The sequence below is a fragment of the Bubalus kerabau genome, chromosome 1 (genome assembly GCF_029407905.1).
Source record: "Bubalus kerabau isolate K-KA32 ecotype Philippines breed swamp buffalo chromosome 1, PCC_UOA_SB_1v2, whole genome shotgun sequence".
In the NCBI taxonomy this organism is placed as follows: domain Eukaryota; kingdom Metazoa; phylum Chordata; class Mammalia; order Artiodactyla; family Bovidae; genus Bubalus; species Bubalus kerabau.
In genome coordinates, this window is record NC_073624.1 from 215,782,309 (window position 1) to 215,805,577 (window position 23,269).

The window sequence follows — 23,269 nt, forward strand, 5'->3', positions numbered from 1 at the left end:
CCAAGAAAAGTGGAGGCTTGCATGGAGTGGAGCTTTGCTGTCTTGGAAACATGCTAGGAGGCAGGCAGTGAGTTTCTGGAAGGGACTTCATGAACAGGTGGGGTCTGAAAACAACAAGCTGTGTGTTTCTTGGCTCCCTTCCACCCTGTCTCTGGTCTTGCCCTCCTCCGGCCCGCTGTGTCGTCCGTACTGGGGCCCAGAGGGCCTCACGGACTTCACCCCAATTCAGAAACTCCTGAAGGGAGGAGGCAGGGGGACTCTTCTAGGCCCCCAGCTGCAATGGGTTCACTTCTTCCTGGAGGGCAGAGGACTCTCCGTGTTCAGCAAAGGTTCCTTGGTGGAGCAGGGGAGCTGCACTCTGGGGCCTCTGGGGAGCCACCAGCCAGCTTCTGCTCTTCTTCTGTCTTTGATGTTCAGTCTCCAGGCAGTGGCTTCTCAGTTCTGCACAAGAGGGGCTGCTGCTCCCTAATGCATAGTTTGAGGGACACTTTGGTCTCCGGAGGGATTGTTGTGTGAAAAATAAAGGCAGCTCCAAAACAGTGGGCTTCGTCAGACCACACCACACATGGCTTCTGCTGCTCACCAGCCTTGACCCTCGTGTTTCCCATTCTACAAACTCCAAAGAGTGGGCCTTCTGGTGCCAACATTTATGATATTAAACCCAGTCCTGACTGCCCACTAGTCCATGGCTAAGACAAAATTTTTCACTAGGGAATCACAGAATATGGATAAGTCCTCGGGCTCTGAAGTCAGTCTGCCCAGCTCCTAAATTGCTCCCACTCCATGTACCTATCTAAGTGAGCCCCTGGGTCAGCACCTATGTTGCCCTCTCTCGGGTCTCGCAATAGAAGCTAATGCTTACTGAGCGCCCACTGCGTGCCTGGTGCTGCCCTAAAGGCTTTATGCATGCCTCCTCCTAACACCTTCGCAATGGCTTCAGCAGGGAGGTGCTACCATCTTACCCATTTTCCAGGATAAATGGAGAGACAAAAGTAGGCTAAGTCATTTGCCTGAGATCACATAGCTTGTGAGTGGCGTGATGTTGAGCAAGATACTTCACCTTCCTGAGCCTCAGTTTCCTCATTTGTACAGTGTGTCTGTCTGGGTGTTGTGAAGATTGAATGGGGGAATGCACATAGCACCTAGCAGAGTGCTGAGCACATAGCAAGTACTCACCAGACACGGTCACTTAAGAGTAGAGCTGAGGTTAATAACCCCAGTGTGAAGAGAGAGAAAACACGATGTCTCTAGCATTGCCTACAGTGAGTTAACTCCAGAATGCATGTCTTTACTGAGTCCCCTGTAAACTCCTTGAGGGCAGGGGCTTGGTCAGCCTGTTCATCGCTGGTTCCTGGGGCTTTGCACAGCATCTTACACAAGGTAGGTGCTTGGTGAAAGTCTGATGAATGACTGAGTGAAGGACTGCTTTGCGAGCCCCCTGGGCCATTCACAGCTTTGGACAGCCCCTTTCTCTTACACCACTCATCCTCTCCTGCCTTGTGGGTGTGACTTGAGTGTATCTGCCTCACTCCCTGTAAAATAGAATCTTCCCAAGTCAGAGCAGCCTGGGTCCTGCCCACAGCTATCTTTCCCAAGGAGACGATGTCAGACCTGGCAGTGCAGTGGAAATTCCTTGCAGCCTGGGTGCAAAAGGATCTCTCTTCTTGGGCGGGAAGTGGAGAATGTTGAAAACCTTGTTGAAGGTGGTTACAGACTTGGAATGTGAGCCAGCCAATGGGTAGCTTCAGGGCGTTGGATATCACAGAGCAGGGTCTAGGCTGATGGCAACCATCTGGGTCTGAGGCCCCTCCTTTCATTACACAGGTGAACATGGTTTCTAAACCACACTCCCCATCCCCAGGATGGCATGGAGTGTGGCTGCTTATGCTCTGCTGCCCAGCACTTGCTTCCCAACATTCGCTGAGAAAATGAGCCCATGCTTGATCCCCTGCTAGTCCACCCGCAGGGGCACACGAGCCACCCTTGAGTGAAGTAACTGCTGCACTGCATTCTACCAAAACCTCCCACCCCGCCTTCTCATAGAGTTAGTCCTGGAAGAGCCCATTGCTGTGTGAAGCCACCTTCCCCTGAAGACCTCTGCTCTCTGGTCCTCCAAGACTTGGATCCACAGGTGAGAGTGAGGGACCATGAGGATGAGGCGGTAGCAGCGACAGTGAATTCCCAAGCAGGCCCAGCCCCCAGCTCCCCGTGCCCAGGAAACCCTGGACTCTACCTTCATTCTTTCCAGAGATGTGAGCCCCCACCTCTCCAATTTCCTCTTACACCTCTTCTCTATTTCCCACCCCCACCTCTGCGAGACGACGTGGCGTGCATGAGGCCCATCTGGGGGATCAGGGAATCCTGTTGGGCATGCCAGCTTAATGAAATACTTGCAGTTTATTAAACACAGGCTTCCCTAAGCCCCGAGAGCCTGTGGGTATTTGAAAGCCCAAGGTAACCCCGAGCTACCACAAACGTAATTGTTACATGTGTCCCTGCATTCCTGGTGCAACCTCAAACTCCAACTCTTAAACGGCACACAAAATTAGCGACATAAAGTAACTCCTAGTCAGAGGAGAGGGGGAAATGTGGGGAAACACTGAGGGAGGCTCCCAGAATCCCTCAGGGCCTTTAAAAGTATATGAAGTTCCTGTTACCTCGCATGGCTGTGGCCATGGAGGGCGCTCCCCTCACCCCCGGCCATTCATGTTTGCAGAATCGGTTCATTATAATGTGGGTCTGGCCTGTCAACCTGGCATGATGTAGCTTGAATATTTCAAGTCCTGTTTCAGCCGAGGCATGCTCCAGGGTGGCCGGCGGGGCTAGCTGAGCGAACCGTCTAGGGGCTCCCTCTGGAGCGGTATTTCTGGCACTCCTCCAGGGCTGGGCTGGAGAGGGCTGTGGAGAAACCCCAGGTGATCTGGAGCCCCATGCCCGGAACCTGGGGGAGGCTGCTCCTGGGGCACACTTTCCCGTTCGTCCGTCTCCTCGGCGCGGAGCCTGTAAATCAGAGGCGAGGGGCTGAGATGGAAGCAGCAGACAAAGGCCTCCAGCGAGGTGCCTCCGTCGATGCGGACCACCATCTGGACGCCAGAGAAGGCCACTCTGTTGACGGCACCCAGGGGCACCTGCTCCAGGAACCTCAGCGTCAGCCCGTTGACCCACACGCTGGCCTTGCAGCTCAAGGCCTTCAAGCTGAAGGCCAGCTGGGTGCCACCCTTCTCCAGGTAGGGCTCCAGTGACAGGTGCTGGCGGGAGAGGTGAGGGAGCTGCAGCCGGAGGTGGGCGTCCGGGCCCCTGCCCACCAGCAGCGGGCTGGCGTCGTGCTCCAGCTGAGGAGGGACATAAGCAAAGGTGGCAGAGCCCGGCTTGGGGTGGTGCAGGCTCACCCGAAGGACTGTGAGAGGCCTCTCCATGGACAGGAGCCTGGGAAAGATGGAACACAGATGCACAGGCCTGAGTGGTGGCAGTCACTCCCTCTGTGACTCCTTGAGTCCACACATGCTTGCTGCCCTCAGGGATCCCTGGTCACCTCCAGCCAAGCAGAGCCGGGCACTGAAAGTGGATGTGGTCACTCTGCTGCAGCCAGGCTGCAGCCATGGGCAGAGCTGGTGAAGCTCAGACCCACTGTTTCTAGCCTCAACTTCATCCCTAACACACTCTGTGAGTTAGTGGGAAATGCCACTCACTCTCTAAATTTTATTTCTCTTTAACATAACATAGGTACGTCCATCCTTGTCTTTGCAAAGTCCAAGGCACACCAGCCTATGTGGTGGGGTTTTGGTGGCATATTGGCATTTGGGGACAATTTGCCTGGCTTCCTGGGAAAGGAAGGATGGAAGATAGGATCTACCTTCCTTGTATCCGACAGTCACATGACAAACGCTTGCTGAGCCCTCTTCTGAGCCAGGCACTGACCAGCTGCTGGGACGAGCAAATCAACAGGAGCACCCAGCTGCATAAAGAGAAGGGGCTTCTAGTTCCCAGCATTAAGGAGGGACCCAGAAGAGGGAAGCCCTGCCCGCTCCTGGGAGATGGGAAAGGCTGCCTGGACACACCAAGGAAGAACAAAGACACCTAGCACATTCCAGAGGACGAGATGGTTGGGTGGCATCACTGAGTCAATGGATGTGAGTTTAAGCAGGCTCTGGGAATTGGTGAAGGACAGGGAAGCCTGATGTGCTGCAGTCCACGAGATCTCAAAGAGTTGGACAGGACTGAGCGCCTGAACAACAGCAACAAGCACATTCCAAGTGCTCCTATGGATGCTAATACTGCAAACATCTGCTCCTCACTGCCTGGGGCAGAAGACGGGTCCTGAGGATGCACTTGGCAAGAGCTGAGATCTCTCTCAGAACTGATAGGGGCTCCCTGGAGGTCGACTGGCCATACCCATGTGCAATGCACATGTCCCTTGCCCCAGCAACTTCATTGCCAGAAATTTGTCCTTCAGAATCTAACTGGAACATGCAGGGAGTCTCTGTTCCCCCATGGAGCTGAGGAACATAAACTCCCTGGCATGTGTACCAACCCCAGATGGCCCAGGACCTGCCACCACCTTCTGCAGGAACTGAGGGCTGAGTGGATCTGAATAGCTAACTGTATGCTTTTTCCAGCTCCAGGCTTTTGCTTACAGTACTTTCTTTCCTGAAAATGCATCTTCTATCCCTAACTGCTTATCTTTAAAGGCCTGGTTCATATGTGACCTCTCCCATGAAGCTCTTTTCCTCTGTTTACACTCTGACCCTCACAACAAGAAGACTCCCCCAGGGCTGCCCCCTTTCCACTGTGTGTCAGCGATGTGGGTCCTTGTCCCACCTTCTCTGTTGTCCCTGAGACCTCCTGAGGGTAGAATTGCCTCCACGCCCTGAGTCTCACTGCCCTATACAGACAGCACCGGGCGACAGCAAGTGTCTGGAGGCACATTTGCCAAATAGCTAAATGAGAAGAGGCTCACGCACATTAAAATCATGTGAAATCAAGTCCAGAGCAACCCCATGTGAGTCTGGTCCTTAAAAGCTGTGGGACAGGCTTCAGTCCCCTACAAACTCTGGACCCCCTGTCTTTTGGTGAAGTAATGGTGAGAGCCTCTCAGTCTGACAGTGAGTGGTGAGCCCTTAAGAAACCCCATTTTGGACCCAAGGAGAGAAGATGGCGGAGGAGTAGGACGGGGAGAACACTTTCTCCCCCACAAATTCATCAAAAGAGCATTTAAACGTCGAGTAAATTCCACAAAACAATTTCTGAATGCCGGCAGAGGACATCAGGCACCCAGAAAAGCAGCCCAACTCTTCGAAAGGAGGTATGAAAAAATATAAAAGACAAAAAAAGAGACAAAAGAGGGAGGGACGGAGTTCCATCCCGGGAAGGGAGTCTTAAAAAGAGAGAAGTTTCCAAACACCAGGAAACCTTCTTACTGCCGAATCTGTGCCGAGCTTTGGAAGCACAGAGGGCAACATAAAAAGGAGGGGAAAAAAAAATAAACAATTAAAAATCGCAGATTGTGAGCCCTACGGTAACTCCCCCAGCGGAGAAGCAGCGCAGACGCCTGCACACGGCATTAGCAAGCGGGGGCTGCGCAGGGAACCAGATATCAAATTGCCAACATCTGTTGGATCATAGAAAAAGCAAGAGAATTACAGAAAAACATCTATTTCTGCTTTATTGACTACAACAAAACCTTTGACTGTGGATCACAGAAAACTGGAAAATTCTGAAAGAGATGGGAATACAAGACCACCTGACCTGCCTCCTGAGAAATCTGTATGCAGGTCAGGAAGCAACAGTTAGAACTGGACATGGAACAACAGACTGGTTCCAAATAGGAAAGGGAGTACGTCAAGGCTGTATATTGTCACCTTGCTTATTTAAATTCTATGCGGAGTACATCATGTGAAATGCCAGGCTGGATGAAGCACAAGCTGGAATCAAGATTGCTGGGAGAAATATCAATAACCTCAGATATGCAGATGACACCACCCTCATGGCAGAAAGTGAAGAGGAACTAAAGAGCCTCTTGATGAAAGTGAAAGAAGAGAGTGGAAAAAGTTGGCTTAAAACCCAATATTCCAAACTAAGATCATGGCATCCGGTCCCATCACTTCATGGCAAATAGATGGGGAAACAATGGAAACAGTGACAAACTTTACTTTTGGGGGCTCCAAAATCACTGTAGATGGTGACTGCAGCCATGAAATTAAAAGACACTTGCTCCTTGAAAGAAAAGTTATGACCAACCTAGACAGCATATTAAAAAGCAGAGACATTACTTTGCCAACAAAGGACCATCTAGTCAAAGCTGATTCTTGCAGTAGTCATGTATGGATTTGAGAATTGGACTATAAAGAAAGCTGAGTGCAAAAGAATTGATGCTTTTGAACTGTGGTGTTGGAGAAGACTCTTGAGAGTCCCTTGGACTGCAAGGAGATCCAACCAGTCCATCCTAAAGGAAATCAGTTCTGAATATTAATTGGAAGGACTGATGCTGAAGCTGAAACTCTGATACTTTGGCCATGTGATGAGAAGAACTGATTCATTAGAAAAGACCCTGATGCTGGGAAAGATTGAAGGCCGGAGGAGAAGGGGCTGATAGAGGATGAAATGGTTGGATGGCATCACCAACTCAATGGACATGAGTTTGAATAAGCTCCAGGAGTTGATGATGGCAGTCTATGGGGGTCATTAAGAGCCAGACACAACTGAGCAACTGAACTGACTGACTGACAGTATTCCATACACAGTTAAAATGCTACAGTTGTTTTGTAGTCAAGAAAATTGTTTTAGTATTTTGCGTATGGATCTGCTTTTTTTTTATTGCATTTTCTCTGCCACCTTGGACATTGACTTTTTGTTCCTCTGTTTCACCCCTAAATGGTCATGTATTTTGTAGTTTTAATGAAAAATTCTTCATGTATTTCAGGGATATGAATTGAGATCTGACCATGTTTAACTTATTGTCTAGGCAATAGCTCAGTGTGCTGAAAGGCAAAAATCCCTACATTTCAATGATGGAGAAAAATGGACAAAAATTGTTTAAACAAATGATAAAGTTGTGTGTGTGCTCAGTTGTGTCTGACTTTTTGCGGCCATATTGACTGCAGCCCATCAGGCTCCTCCTTCCTTGGAATTCTCCAGACAAGAATACTGGAGTGAGTTGCCATACCCTTCTTCAAGGGATTTTCCCAACTCAGGGATCAAACCCAGGCCTCCCGCACTGCAGGCAGATTCTTTACCACTTGAGCTACCTGGGAAGCCTGAGCCACCTGGTAGTGGTAAGCAAATAAGAAAAGTATATACCATTTCAGATGGGATGGGTGTTATGAAGAAAGGGAAAGCAGGTGAACATGAGCGAGTGAATAGTACAGTTAATTTTTATGGGTATTTATGCAAGACCTGAAAACAAGATGATATTTGAAAATTGACTTCAAGTAAGGGAAGGAGGGAGATGAAAATTTATGTGTGTGTGTGTGTGTGTGGTTGGCAGAGGGAATGCCCAGGACTCAAATAAATAAAATCAGAAATAAGAGATGTTATAACTGATACCAGAGGAATACAAAGGACTATAAAATACCATTATGAACAATTATATGTGAACAAATTGGACAATCTAGAAAAAAGAAGATAAATTTTTAGAAAAATGTAATTTACCAAAACTAAATCATTATGAAAGGAAAAATCTGAAGAGATCAGTTACTAGTAAGGAGATTGAATCAGTGAGAAATAGATCAATTACTAGTAAGGAGATTGAATCAGTGAAAAATAATCTCCCAACAAAAAATTTTTTCAGGAAAAAATGGCTTTACTGGTGAATTCTATCACATATCAAAAATAATTAATATGAGGGGGAGGAGCCAAGATGGCGGAGGAGTAGGACGGGGAGAACACTTTCTCCCCCACAAATTCATCAAAAGAGCATTTAAACGTCGAGTAAATTCCACAAAACAACTTCTGAATGCCGGCAGAGGACATCAGGCACCCAGAAAAGCAGCCCAACTCTTCGAAAGGAGGTAGGAAAAAATATAAAAGACAAAAAAAGAGACAAAAGAGGGAGGGACGGAGTTCCGTCCAGGGAAGGGAGTCTTAAAAAGAGAGAAGTTTCCAAACACCAGGAAACCCTCTCACTGCCGAATCTGTGCCGAGCTTTGGAAGCACAGAGGGCAACATAAAAGGGAGGGGAAAAAAAATAAACAATTAAAAATCGCGGATTGTGAGCCCTACGGTAACTCCCCCAGCGGAGAAGCAGCGCAGACGCCAGCACACGGCATTAGCAAGCGGGGGCTGGGCAGGGAAGCGCGGCGCGGGCTGTGTCCCTTAGAGTAAGAATCCGCCCGAATGTCCTGAGCGCTATCTGAGCGAAATAATTTGGGCTAGCAAACCAGACTGTGGGATATCTACCACGCGAAAAGCCAGCCCTAACCTAAGACACCGCCAGGCCCGCGCACGGAACAAAGGACTGAGCAGAGATAGCTGGCTGCAGACCTTCCCCCTCCGGTGACAGGCAGCCAGAGCCGTAAGGGGGCAATCGCAGCCCAAGAGAGACACTATCTATAAAACTGTAAGCAGGCTTCTTTGCTAACTAAAACTTCTTGGGGGTCTGGACGGTCAACATCTGCCTGAGAAGGTGCGCCAGTTTTACACCCAGATAACTGAGTGGCGGGGAGGCAATAAGTCGCAGCATTGGCGCCCGCCAAACACCTCATCACCTGAGCTGCTCGGATCTGGGAAGAGCACAAAACGCAGGCCCAACCGAGTCTGCACCTCTGAGGACTACCCGAGTGCCTGAACCTGAGCGGCTTGGACCTGGGAGCTCAGCCCAGGGCCGGCCTTGGATTGTTCCCGGCAGAACAACCTAGAGCCCGAGCAGTGTGGGCAGGGAGGCTACACGCGCCGTGAGCGGGGGCAGACCCAGTGTGGCTGAGGCACTGCGAGCGCACGCCAGTGTTATCTGTTTGCAGCATCCCTCCCTCCCTCCCCACAGCGCGGCTGAACAAGTGAGCCTAAAAAAAAAAAAAAAAAAAAAAAAAAAATAGTGTCCTCAACCATCCCCTTTGTGTCAGGGCGGGAACCAGACACTGAAGAGACCAGCAAACAGAAGAAGCTGTAACAGAGAGAAATGCCTTGGAAGCTACAGGCCATAGATTAAAACCCTGTGGTTACTACGGATTACATAGGAAGGGGCCTATAGATCTTGAGAAATATAAGTCGGACTAAGGAACTAGCCAAAAATGGACTGAACCCACAATACTCACAACAAAACCAGAGAAAGACCTAGATATATTTTTACTATTTTTACGATCAATCTTTCTTTCTTTTTTTTTTAATTAAAAAAAATTTTTTTTAAGTCCTCTATTGTCCTTTAATTTTCACTTTTATAACTATTACTTTGCAAAAAAAAAAAGACCCTATTTTTTTTTTCTTCTTCAGCAAACTTCATATATATATTTTATAATTTTTTGACCGTGTTTTTTTTTTTCTTTTTCTTCTTTTCTTTAACATTGTATTTTTGAAATTCCAAACTCTAGATTTTTAATTTTAGACTTTTGGTATATGTTATCAATTTTGTACCTATAGTTTTTTTTTCATAATTTCTGTGACTTTTTTTTCCCTCTGTTTCTTTCTCTTCTTCTTTTATATAACATCATATATCTGCAATTCCAAACTCTACTCAAGATTTTTAATTTATGCTTTTTGGTATTTGATATCAATTTTGTACCTGTATTTTCTTTATAATTTTTGCGACATTGTTTTTGTTGGTTTGTTTGTTTTCTCTCTTTATTTTTCTTCTTCTTCTTTTTTTTAACATTGTATTTTTGAAATTCCAAACTCTACTCTAGATTTTTAATTTTAGCCTTTTGGTATATGTTATCAATTTGGACCTATAGTTTTTTTTTATAATTTCTGTGACTTTTTTTTTCTTTTTTTTCCCTCTGTTTCTTTCTCTTCTTCTTTTATATAACATCATATATCTGCAATTCCAAACTCTACTCAAGATTTTTAATTTATGCTTTTTGGTATTTGATATCAATTTTGTACCTGTATTTTCTTTATAAATTTTGCGACATTGTTTTTGTTGGTTTGTTTTCTCTCTTTATTTTTCTTCTTTTTTTTTAACGTTGTATTTTTGAAATTCCAAACTCTACTCTAGATTTTTAATTTTTGCTTTTTGGTATTAGTTATCAATTTTGTACCTGTAGTTTCTTTATAATTTTCATGACCTTGTTTGTTTTTCTTTGTTCGTTTTCTCTCTCTTTCTTTTCCTTCTTCTTTTCATTAACATCACATTTTTGAAATTCCAAACTCTACTCTAGATTTTTAATTTTTGCTTTTATGTATTTGTTACCAATTTTGTACCTTTAAGAACCCAATCTTCAGGACCCATTTTTCACTAGGGTACGAGATTACTGGCTTGACTGCTCTCTCTCCCTTTGGACTCTCCATTTCCTCCACCAGGTCACCTGTATCTCCTCCCTAACCCCTCTCTACTCTACCCAACTCTGTGAATTTCTGTGTGTTCCAGACGGTGGAGAACACTTAGGGAACTGATTACTGGCTGGATCTGTCTCCCTCCTTTTCATTTCCCCCTTTTATCCTTCTGGCCACCTCTGTCTCCTGCCTCCTTCTTCTCTTCTCTGTATAACTCCGTGAACATCTCTGAGCGGTCCAGTTGTGGAGTGCACATAAGGAAGTGACTACTGGCTAGCCCACTCTCTCCACTATTGATTCCACCTCATCTCATTTGGGTCACCTCTAACTCCCTCCTCCCTCTTCTCTTCTCCATGTAACGCTGTGAACCTCTCTGAGTGACCCTCACAGTAGAGAAACTTTTCATCTTTAATGTAGATGTTTTATCATTGGTGTTGTATAGAAGGAGAAGTTTTGAAACTACTGTAAAAATAAGACCGATAACTGGAAGTAGGAGGCTTAAGTCCAAACCCTGACTCCAGGGAACTCCTGACTCCAAGGAACATTAATTGACAGGAGCTCATCAAACGCCTCCATACCGACACTGAAACCAAGCACCACACAAGGGCCAACAAGTTCCAGGGAAAGACATACCAAGCAAATTCTCCAGCAACAAAGGAACACAGCCCTGAGCGTCAAGATACAGGCTGCCCAAAGTCACCCCAAAACCATAGACATCTCATAACTCATTACTGGATATTTCATTACACTCCAGAGAGAAGAAATACAGCTCCATCCACCAGAACAGCGACACAAGCTTCCCTAACCAGGAAACCTTGACAAGCCACCTGTACAAACCCATACACAGCGAGGAAACGCCACAATAAAGAGAACTCCACAAACTGCCAGAATACAGAAAGGACACCCCAAACTCAGCAATTTAAACAAGATGAAGAGACAGAGGAATAGCCAGCAGATAAAGGAACAGGATAAATGCCCACCAAACCAAACCAAAGAGGAAGAGATAGGGAATCTACCTGATAAAGAATTCCGAATAATGATAGTGAAATTGATCCAAAATCTTGAAATTAAAATGGAATAACAGATAAATAGCCTGGAGGCAAGGATTGAGAAGATGCAAGAAAGGTTTAACAAGGACTTAGAAGAAATAAAAAAGAGTCAATATATAATGAATAATGCAATAAGTGAAATTAAAAACACCCTGGAGGCAACAAATAGTAGAATAACAGAGGCAGAAGATAGGATTAGTGAATTAGAAGATAGAATGGTAGAAATAAATGAATCAGAGAGGATAAAAGAAAAACGAATGAAAAGAAATGAGGACAATCTCAGAGACCTCCAGGACAATATTAAACGCTACAACATTCGAATCATAGGGGTCCCAGAAGAAGAAGACAAAAAGAAAGACCATGAGAAAATACTTGAGGAGATAATAGTTGAAAACTTCCCTAAAATGGGGAAGGAAATAATCACCCAAGTCCAAGAAACCCAGAGAGTCCCATACAGGATAAACCCAAGGCGAAACACCCCAAGACACATATTAATCAAATTAACAAAGATCAAACACAAAGAACAAATATTAAAAGCAGCAAGGGAAAAACAACAAATAACACACAAGGGAATACCCATAAGGATAACAGCTGATCTTTCAATAGAAACTCTTCAAGCCAGGAGGGAATGGCAAGACATACTTAAAATGATGAAAGAAAATAACCTACAGCCCAGATTATTGTACCCAGCAAGGATCTCATTCAAGTATGAAGGAGAAATCAAAAGCTTTTCAGACAAGCAAAAGCTGAGAGAATTCTGCACCACCAAACCAGCTCTCCAACAAATACTAAAGGATATTCTCTAGACAGGAAACACAAAAATGGTGTATAAATTCGAACCCAAAACGATAAAGTAAATGGCAAAGGGGTCATACTTATCAGTAATTACCTTAAACGTAAATGGGTTGAATGCCCCAATCAAAAGACAAAGACTGGCTGAATGGATACAAAAACAAGACCCCTACATATGTTGTCTACAAGAGACCCACCTCAAAACAGGGGACACATACAGACTGAAAGTGAAGGGCTGGAAAAAGATTTTCCATTGCAAATAGGGGCCAAAAGAAAGCAGGAGTAGCAATACTCATATCAGATAAAATAGACTTTAAAACAAAGACTGTGAAAAGAGACAAAGATGGTCACTACATAATGATCAAAGGATCAATCCAAGAAGAAGATATAACAATTATAAATATATATGCACCCAACACGGGAGCACCGCAGTATGTAAGACAAATGCTAACACGTATGAAAGGAGAAATTAACAATAACACAATAATAGTGGGAGACTTTAATACCCCACTCACACCTATGGATAGATCAACTAAACAGAAAATTAACAAGGAAACACAAACTTTAAATGATACAATAGACCAGTTAGACCTAACTGATATCTATAGGACATTTCATCCCAAAACAATGAATTTCACCTTCTTCTCAAGCGCACATGGAACCTTCTCCAGGATAGATCACATCCTGGGCCATAAAGCTAGCCTTGGTAAATTCAAAAAAATAGAAATCATTCCAAGCATCTTTTCTGACCACAGTGCAGTAAGATTAGATCTCAATTACAGGAGAAAAACTATTAAAAAATCCAACATATGGAGGCTGAACAACATGCTGCTGAATAACCAACAAATCACAGAAGAAATCAAAAAAGAAATCAAAATTTGCATAGAAACGAATGAAAATGAAAACACAACAACCCCAAACCTGTGGGACACGGTAAAAGCAGTCCTAAGGGGAAAGTTCATAGCAATACAGGCACACCTCAAGAAACAAGAAAAAAGTCAAATAAATAACCTAACTCTACACCTAAAGCAACTAGAAAAGGAAGAAATGAAGAACCCCAGGGTTAGTAGAAGGAAAGAAATCTTAAAAATTAGAGCAGAAATAAATGCAAAAGAAACAAAAGAGACCATAGCAAAAATCAACAAAACCAAAAGCTGGTTCTTTGAAAGGATAAATAAAATTGACAAACCATTAGCCAGACTCATCAAAAAACAAAGGGAGAAGAATCAAATCAATAAAATTAGAAATGAAAATGGAGAGATCACAACAGACAACACAGAAATACAAAGGATCATAAGAGACTACTATCAACAATTATATGCCAATAAAATGGACAACGAGGAAGAAATGGACAAATTCTTAGAAAAGTACAACTTTCCAAAACTCGACCAGGAAGAAATAGAAAATCTTAACAGACCCATCACAAGCACGGAAATTGAAACTGTAATCAAAAATCTTCCAGCAAACAAAAGCCCAGGTCCAGATGGCTTCACAGCTGAATTCTACCAAAAATTTAGAGAAGAGCTAACACCTATCCTGCTCAAACTCTTCCAGAAAATTGCAGAGGATGGTAAACTTCCAAACTCATTCTATGAGGCCACCATCACCCTAATACCAAAACCTGACAAAGATCCCACAAAAAAAGAAAACTACAGGCCAATATCACTGATGAACATAGATGCAAAAATCCTTAACAAAATTCTAGCAATCAGAATCCAACAACACATTAAAAAGATCATACACCATGACCAAGTGGGCTTTATCCCAGGGATGCAAGGATTCTTCAATATCCGCAAATCAATCAATGTAATACACCACATTAACAAATTGAAAAATAAAAACCATATGATTATCTCAATAGATGCAGAGAAAGCCTTTGACAAAATTCAACATCCATTTATGATCAAAACTCTCCAGAAAGCAGGAGTAGAAGGAACATACCTCAACATAATAAAAGCTATATATGACAAACCCACAGCAAACATTATCCTCAATGGTGAAAAATTGAAAGCATTTCTTCAAAAGTCAGGAACAAGACAAGGGTGCCCACTTTCACCATTACTATTCAACATAGTTTTGGAAGTTTTGGCCACAGCAATCAGAGCAGAAAAAGAAATAAAAGGAATCCAAATTGGAAAAGAAGAAGTAAAGCTCTCACTGTTTGCAGATGACATGATCCTCTACACAGAAAACCCTAAAGACCTCCACCAGAAAATTACTAGAACTAATCAATGACTATAGTAAAGTTGCAGGATATAAAATCAACACACAGAAATCCCCTGCATTCCTATACACTAATAATGAGAAAACAGAAAGAGAAATTAAGGAAACAATTCCATTCACCATTGCAACGGAAAGAATAAAATACTTAGGAATATATCTACCTAAAGAAACTAAAGACCTATACATAGAAAACTATAAAACACTGGTGAAAGAAATCAAAGAGGACACTAACAGATGGAGAAATATACCATGTTCATGGATTGGAAGAATCAATATAGTGAAAATGAGTATACTACCCAAAGCAATCTATAGATTCAATGCAATCCCTATCAAGCTACCAACAGCATTCTTCACAGAGCTAGAACAAATAATTTCACAATTTGTATGGAAATACAAAAAACCTCGAATAGCCAAAGCGATCTTGAGAAAGAAGAATGGAACTGGAGGAATCAACCTACCTGACTTCAGGCTCTACTACAAAGCCACAGTCATCAAGACAGTATGGTACTGGCACAAAGACAGAAATATAGATCAATGGAACAAAATAGAAAGCCCAGAGATAAATCCACGCACATATGGACACCTTATCTTTGACAAAGGAGGCAAGAATATACAATAGATTAAAGACAATCTCTTTAACAAGTGGTGCTGGGAAATTTGGTCAACCACTTGTAAAAGAATGAAACTAGGACACTTTCTAACACCATACACAAAAATAAACTCAAAATGGATTAAAGATCTCAACGTAAGACCAGAAACTATAAAACTCCTAGAGGAGAACATAGGCAAAACACTCTCTGACATACATCACAGCAGGATCCTCTATGACCCACCTCCCAGAATATTGGAAATAAAAGCAAAAATAAACAAATGGGACCTAATTAACCTTAAAAGCTTCTGCACATCAAAGGAAACTATTAGCAAGGTGAAAAGACAGCCTTCAGAATGGGAGAAGATAATAGCAAATGAAGCAACTGACAAACAACTAATCTCGAGAATATACAAGCAACTCCTACAGCTCAACTCCAGAAAAATAAATGACCCAATCAAAAAATGGGCCAAAGAACTAAACAGACATTTCTCCAAAGAAGACATACAGATGGCTAACAAACACATGAAAAGATGCTCAACATCACTCATTATCAGAGAAATGCAAATCAAAACCACTATGAGGTACCATTTCACACCAGTCAGAATGGCTGCGATCCAAAAGTCTACAAGTAATAAATGCTGGAGAGGGTGTGGAGAAAAGGGAACCCTCTTACACTGTTGGTGGGAATGCAAACTAGTACAGCCACTATGGAGAACAGTGTGGAGATTCCTTAAAAAACTGGAAATAGACCTGCCTTATGATCCAGCAATCCCACTGCTGGGCATACACACTGAGGAAACCAGAAGGGAAAGAGACACGTGTACCCCAATGTTCATCACAGCACTGTTTATAATAGCCAGGACATGGAAGCAACCTAGATGTCCATCAGCAGATGAATGGATAAGAAAGCTATGGTACATATACACAATGGAGTATTATTCAGCCATTAAAAAGAATACATTTGAATCAGTTCTAATGAGGTGGATGAAACTGGAGCCTATTATACAGAGTGAAGTAAGCCAGAAAGAAAAACACCAATACAGTATACTAACGCATATATGTGGAATTTAGAAAGATGGTAACAATAACCCTGTGTACGAGACAGCAAAAGAGACACTTATGTATAGAATAGTCTTATGGACTCTGTGAGAGAGGGAGAGGGTGGGAAGATTTGGGAGAATGGCATTGAAACATGTAAAATATCATGTATGAAACGAGTTGCCAGTCCAGGTTCGATGCACGATACTGGATGCTTGGGGCTGGTGCACTGGGATGACCCAGAGGGATGGAATGGGGAGGGAGGAGGGAGGAGGGTTCAGGATGGGGAACACATGTATACCTGTGGCGGATTCATTTTGATATTTGGCAAAACTAATACAGTTATGTAAAGTTTAAAAATAAAATAAAATTAAAAAAAAAAAAAGAAACCCCATTTTCCCTCATGCATACACACACACCGCCCCCACACACCCCATTCACATCCCCCGTCTGGCCCCAGTATTCCTGCAGAAAGCCTCTCCCTCAGGTGTGTGTACCCCGGCCCTATTTACTTTCATTTATATAAGTACAAGAACAGCTGAGCTGGACGTCCAAGTCCTCAGGCTGGGCCAGAAACTCGGGGTTCACTTCTAGGAACCAATCCCATGGCCTAGGGACCCTAAGAGAATCCCTTGGAAAGAAGGGTTCACCACTGTTCCTGTGACCTTCCTCTGCTTCGCTGGGAATTCCAGAGCCCATAGCAATCCCCCTGGCCTTGCAGAGCTCTTCTCCTGTTTCCAGTTATTCTGGGGTGTGTGCCTGGTGAGAAGCCTGCAGGGGCCCTGCTCCCTGCCCTGCCACCCTCAAGTTTAAGTTCAAGCCCCTCTGATCTCCACCTACCTTACTTCCTGGGGTGCATCTAGCTCTGGGACAGCAGCTGTGAGCTCCCCGAGGTTGGGGGCATGTGAGTCTGGGCTGGGGCAGGCCTGGGGATGGCAATAACACCTGTGGTTTGGGGAGGTGATACGTCACCGTGCCCATCACCTGTTGCTCGCATCCTTTTTCCCTTTAGGAAAGAAACTGGAAGTGTAATTTCCTGTTGCAGAAGTGCAACCCTGCTGCTGAGAGGTTGAAAACCCCATGGGACTGTGGCTAGGCGAGGCTGCTGAGTTCCCTCCTGGGTTTCATCTCGGCAGGCCCGAGGACCTTGAGAATGTTTCCAGGGTGTCAGCTGAGTTCCTCTTCTCCCCTGGCAGGTGTGGGGTGTTGGTGGGGGGAAGTCATCCCAGACCTGTTAGAAAGGGGAGCCCTTTTGGACAGATGGCCAGTGAGGGGCATCCCCACTGCATGTGAGAGGCTGTGAGGGGGCCACTGTGGCTGGACTGGTGGTGGCCGAGGGAGCTGCGGGGGACATGGTAGTCCACTGAGTGTCTCAGGAAAGGACAGGGCCTCCAGGGAAGGAGAAAACAGCTGTTCACAGCAGGTGGCCTCTCCCACAATAGGACAGCAGGAGGGCCCCCACTATGTCTACCCATCTGGAGTCAGTCCCGCTGGCCTTTGGGAGCAGCCTGGACCAGACCAAGATGGATGTGTGCCCAGCGCTGTGGGGTCTGGCCATCCTGGAAGTGACCCAGCGTTACTGCAGTGTAACCCTTCAGTTGGTGCAGTTCTACCTAGTCTGCCAGTGTGGCCTTCCTTCCACTGTACCCACCGACAAGCTAAGCTGGCAAGAGACATGTGCCCATCTTATACAGGGGGCGAACAAGGGGCCCAAGGTTCCAGAACAAGTAAACAACATCATCCTTTCACTTTTTCCCCATCAAACCCTGGCTATCCTGAGGATTCTTGGAGATTATACAGGTGAGTGTTGTAGGCTGGGCCACTCCTATCAGCCAGCGGGTGCCTCTCCAGTTGGCCTCCTTGACCCCCAGGCCCACTGCTTACTTCCTCCTCATGTTACCCTTGTGGCCCCAGAGATTTCAGCAGGCCGCACACTGGGGCTAAGTCTCTGTGGGTGCTATTCAGGATTCCTAGCCCGCACCCTCTATTCTCAGCAAGTTGTTTGCTTCATTTGTAGGAAGGAAAAACAGAGAGCTCTGAAAACAGTCATCCATCCCTGCCCGCCCCAGCCTGTGACACAACCACTGGGGCTCGCCCAGAGACGGAACTGCACCTGCCCCAGGAATGAACAAGCTCTCTCCCTGTACTCCACCTCCTCCACGTGCTCTCCCGGAACTGCACCTGCCCCAGGAATGAACAAGCTCTCTCCCTGTACTCCACCTCCTCCACGTGCTCTCCCGGAACTGCACCTGCCCCAGGAATGAACAAGCTCTCCCCCTGTACTCCACGTCCTCCACGTGCTCTCCCGGAACTGCACCTGCCCCAGGAATGAACAAGCTCTCCCCCTGTACTCCACCTCCTCCACGTGCTCTCCCGGAACTGCACCTGCCCCAGGAATGAACAAGCTCTCTCCCTGTACTCCACCTCCTCCACGTGCTCTCCCGGAACTGCACCTGCCCCAGGAATGAACAAGCTCTCCCCCTGTACTCCACGTCCTCCACGTGCTCTCCCGGAACTGCACCTGCCCCAGGAATGAACAAGCTCTCCCCCTGTACTCCACCTCCTCCACGTGCTCTCCCGGAACTGCACCTGCCCCAGGAATGAACAAGCTCTCTCCCTGTACTCCATCTCCTCCACGTGCTCTCCCGGAACTGCACCTGCCCCAGGAATGAACAAGCTCTCCCCCTGCACTCCACGTCCTCCACGTGCTCTCCCGGAACTACACCTGCCCCAGGAATGAACAAGCTCTCCCCCTGTACTCCACGTCCTCCACGTGCTCTCCTGGAGCTGTACCTGCCCCAGGAATGAACCAAGCTCTCTCCCTGTACTCCACCTCCTCCACGTGCTCTCCTGGAACTGTATCTGCCCCAGGAATGAACAAGCTCTCCTTCGGTACGCCATCTCCTCCACGTGCTCTCCCGGAACTGCACCTGCCCCAGGAATGAACAAGCTCTCCCCCTGTACTCCACCTCCTCCACGTGCTCTCCTGGAACTGTACTTGCCCCAGGAATGAACAAAGCTCTCTCCCTGTACTCCATCTCCTCCACGTGCTCTCCCGGAACTACACCTGCCCCAGGAATGAACAAGCTCTCCCTCTGTACTCCATCTCCTCCATGCGCTCTCCCTCTCTGAGCCCCAGTCTGCATCGGCTGTGCCAGGCGTGTGTGAGGCCCACCCTCAGGGACTGTACCTTCAGGATACCCAGGGTGCCAACATTCTCAGTGGGAGCACATGGAGATCTTGGCATACACAGTCGTTGCAATAGAAGAGCAGAGGTGAGAGAGACACTTGGAGTATTCTAGGAGGGCTTCATGGAGAAAGGAGTCCCTAGAGCCAGCTCTTAACCTCAAAGCTAGACGGAGAGACTGGTTGTCTAGCAGTTAAAGGTTGGCTTTGGTGTCAGTTATATCTGGATTCAAGTTCTGTATCTTTTTTATGATTGCCTGATCCTGGGCAAATCTTTTCACCTTTCCTGACTCAGGTTCTCCACCTGTGAAATGGGGACAGCCATAGCACCTACCTCAATGGTCTGTTTTGAGGATTCCTTTTTTGAAAAGCCTGAAAAAGCTTAGGTATGGTACCTGGAACACAGAGCCGAACTCAACGAATGGGAGCTGACACAAATAATCAATGATGAGACTTCAACTCCCACCATGAAATAGGTGGTGACAGACTAAGCTTCCACTAAGAGCAATTATAAGTGGTAGGTTTTTTAAAAGATTTGTTTGAAGATATTGGAGAGCAACAAGGCAGCTAGACTCGAGGGGCCAGGACCCGACTGAGAAGAAAAGCCCATTTACTTTAATTTTTTTAAGATTTATTTTTGATGCAGACCATTTTTAAAGACTTTATTGAATTTGTTACAATGTTGCTTCTGTTTTATGTTCTGCCTGTTTTTTTCTTTTTGGCCACGATGCATGTGGAATCTTGGCTCTCGGACCAGTGATTGAACTCACACCTTATGCATTGGAAGGAGGTCCCAACTCCTGGATAGCCAGGGAAGTCCCAGGAAAGCCCATTTATTTAAGCCTGACTTGCTACCCCTCTTCCTTGTGAGACATTTGCTGGTTTGAAAGTGATCCAGGCCTTCAGGCTGAACAAAGAGTGGCCACTGAGATTCTCAAGGGTCTCCCCAGACAGGGGAGGCACAAACGGGGACTCAGCCCTTGAGAAGCCAAGTGAAAGTGAAAGTCTCTCAGTCGTGTCCGACTCTTTGAAACCCCATGGACTGTGCAGTCCATGGAATTCTCAAGCTGAGCACCTGGATAAAAGAGCACGCAGAGAAGTGAGCTCATATTCTGTTCAACCTTCAAGATGTCTGCTGGTCTCAAAGCAGGAGGAATGAGAAACCAAGGAGCCAAATAAATGCAAGAGCTCAAAGGCTAAGAGGCTCAGCAGAGGGTGTGGCTGTCTCTTGGAGGTCAGGTCCAACCAGGGAAGAGGGGCACCCTGCTAAAAAATCCCCCAGACTTTCAAATGAGACCCTGTACAGTACATGGGGACTAAGGACAAACCAAATTAGACCAGGTCTTAAGAAGGTGGAAACCTGGCCCCGGATGATCCCAATCTCTCTTCTCTAACTGCCTTCTAGAAGAAAAACAAATACTTAATAGACCAAGTTAACATCATACAGAGCCTCTACAACTTCTCATTAACAGTGTTCTATGATTAACAACAACAAAAAGTACTAGGCATGCTAAGCTACAGGTTGTTCAGTCACTCAGTTGTGTCTGACTCTTTGTGACCCCATGGACTGCAGCACATCAGGACTCCCTGTCTACCACCATCTCCTGGAGCTTGCTCAAACTCATGTCCATTGAGTCTGTGATGCCATCCAACCATTTCATCCTCTGTCATCCCTTTCTCCTCCTACCTTCAATCTTTCCTAGCATCAGGGCCTTTTCCAATGAATCAGCTCTTCACATCAGGTGGCCAAAGTATTGCAGCTTCAGCTTCAGCATCGGTCCCTCCAATGAATATTCAGGATTGAGTTCCTTTATGACTAACTGGTTTCATCTCCTTGCAGTCCAAAGGACTCTCAAGAGTCTTCTCTAACACCACAGTTTAACTGTCAAAAAAAAAAAAAAAAAAAAGAGAAAAACAGCAGAAACAATCTCACTACATATGCCACAAAAGACCTGTACAAGAATGTTCATAGCAGTTTTATCCTATTAACCCCAAATTGGAAGCAGCCCAAAGGTCCATTAAAAAGGAAATGGATAAACAAATTGTATAATATGTATACAATGAAACACTACACAGCAGTAAAAAAAGAGACTGAACCAGTGATACATACAACAATGGAGATGGATCTTAGGACCATTTTGGAGAGCAAAAGAAACCAGGCACAAATGATACAGACAGTATGATTACATGAAACACAAGAACAGATAAAACTAGCCTATGGTGATAGAGGCCAGAATATCGAATGATCTCTATGGAGAGATACTCACTAGTATATTTGTTTACTGGGACAGCCATAACAAAGAACCACAAAGGGTTTGGCTTAAATAGAGAAATGTATTGTCTCAAAATCCTGGGGGCTAAAAGTCCAAGTCTGTTTCAACAGAACTAGTTTCTTTTGAGGGAGACTCTACCCTTGGCCTCTCACCCAAGTGCTGAGCTTTGCTGGCAACCTTTGGCTTTGCTTGGCTAGTAGAAGCATCACCCTGATCTCTGTCTTCATCATCACGCGGCAGCCTCCTTGAATGCAGTGGTTCCAATGGCAGCGTTTCAGGCATGCTGATTGGCTTGTGAGGGAGAGGGACCAGGGGCAGGCAGTCAGGCTAGACTCAGGGCTCTTGCCAGCACCATAACCCTTCTCAGTACAGCTTCACCTCCCGGGTGGATGGATGGATAACCAGAAGTCCAGATGGCTACTCTGGGGTGCTTTAAGGTCTGCAGACACACCTGGGACCGAGCCTGCTGAGTGGAAGGTGGCTGGCCACGTTCCAGAGCCTTTCCTCTCAGCCTGTAGGTCTGCCTCGTCCAGACCACCAGCCAGCTGCATGTCTCTGAACCATGGCCTCCTCCCCATGGTTCCTCACACACACTGCCTTCCCGTCTTGGTGATGCTCAGGTATTTCTTCCCACCAGCAGAGATGGGCTCCAGGAAGAAACCTGGTAGGGGCTGTGCTGTCCCTAAGTGTATGACCTCCGTTGAGTCCTACCCCCTCTCCATGCTTTAGTTTTTTCCTGGGGCATGGGACACCTCTCCTCGTTGCCCCCTGGAAACAGACTTCAGTGAGAAAAAGGCTGTGTCCACAATCTCAGCTCTGGCACGGGAGAGTGGGTGGAAGAGATTGCTCATGGCCCCTGAGTTCCCTCAGTAACTCCGTTCAAAGCAGTTCCCGGCAAGAGAGAGAACTGAAACAGCCAGGGAATTTATCGGACAAGAGGAAGAACTGGGGACTTCCCTGGTGGTCCAATGGATAAGACTGTGCTCCCAGGGCAGGGGGGCCTGGGTTCAGTCCTTGGTCAGGGAACAAGATCTCACATGCTGCAACTAAACCCCCGCGCAGCCAAATAAATAAAAAAAATTTTTTTAAAGGAAGAACTGCTCAGGCTACATCTCCTGAGGGCCAGCAGGAAGTCGTGCTGGTAACCGTCTGTCTGGCCTTTCCCCGGGGGGCAGGGTGAGAGCCAGGGAGGGTGAGAGTGGGGGAAGTGGACGTGCTGGCTGCTCTCTGCTCGGCCCCCTTGGCTAGGATGGCCTCCTTCAGTTGGTGCTGTGGCCCTGGGGAGAGTACATTAGTGAGCAAATGTCCCTAGTTGTGCTCCTTGGAGAGCTCAGGGCCAGAAGGGCACCTTCCAGGGCTCCTACTGTGGTGGGCAGGAGAGGACTCTGGTGTCAGACTCGGGTCTGAGGCTTGGCTCCTTATTGTGGCAACTGTGTGCGCTCAAACAAGTTACTCAACCTCTCTGAACCTGAATTCTGGCCTGTAAAATGAGGATAATCTGTTGCTGCATGAGGGCTAAATGAGATGTGTGCAAAATGCCAAGCACGTGGAGAGGGCTGGTAGAGGAGCAGAGTCCAGTGAAGGTGCGTCCTGGGGAGAGGGGCTGGCAGACCCAACTCACAGCCTGTATGAACCCCAGATTCTCAGAAGCCTTCAGGTTTTGCTTAAAACAACCATGATTTTTGAGTTGAATA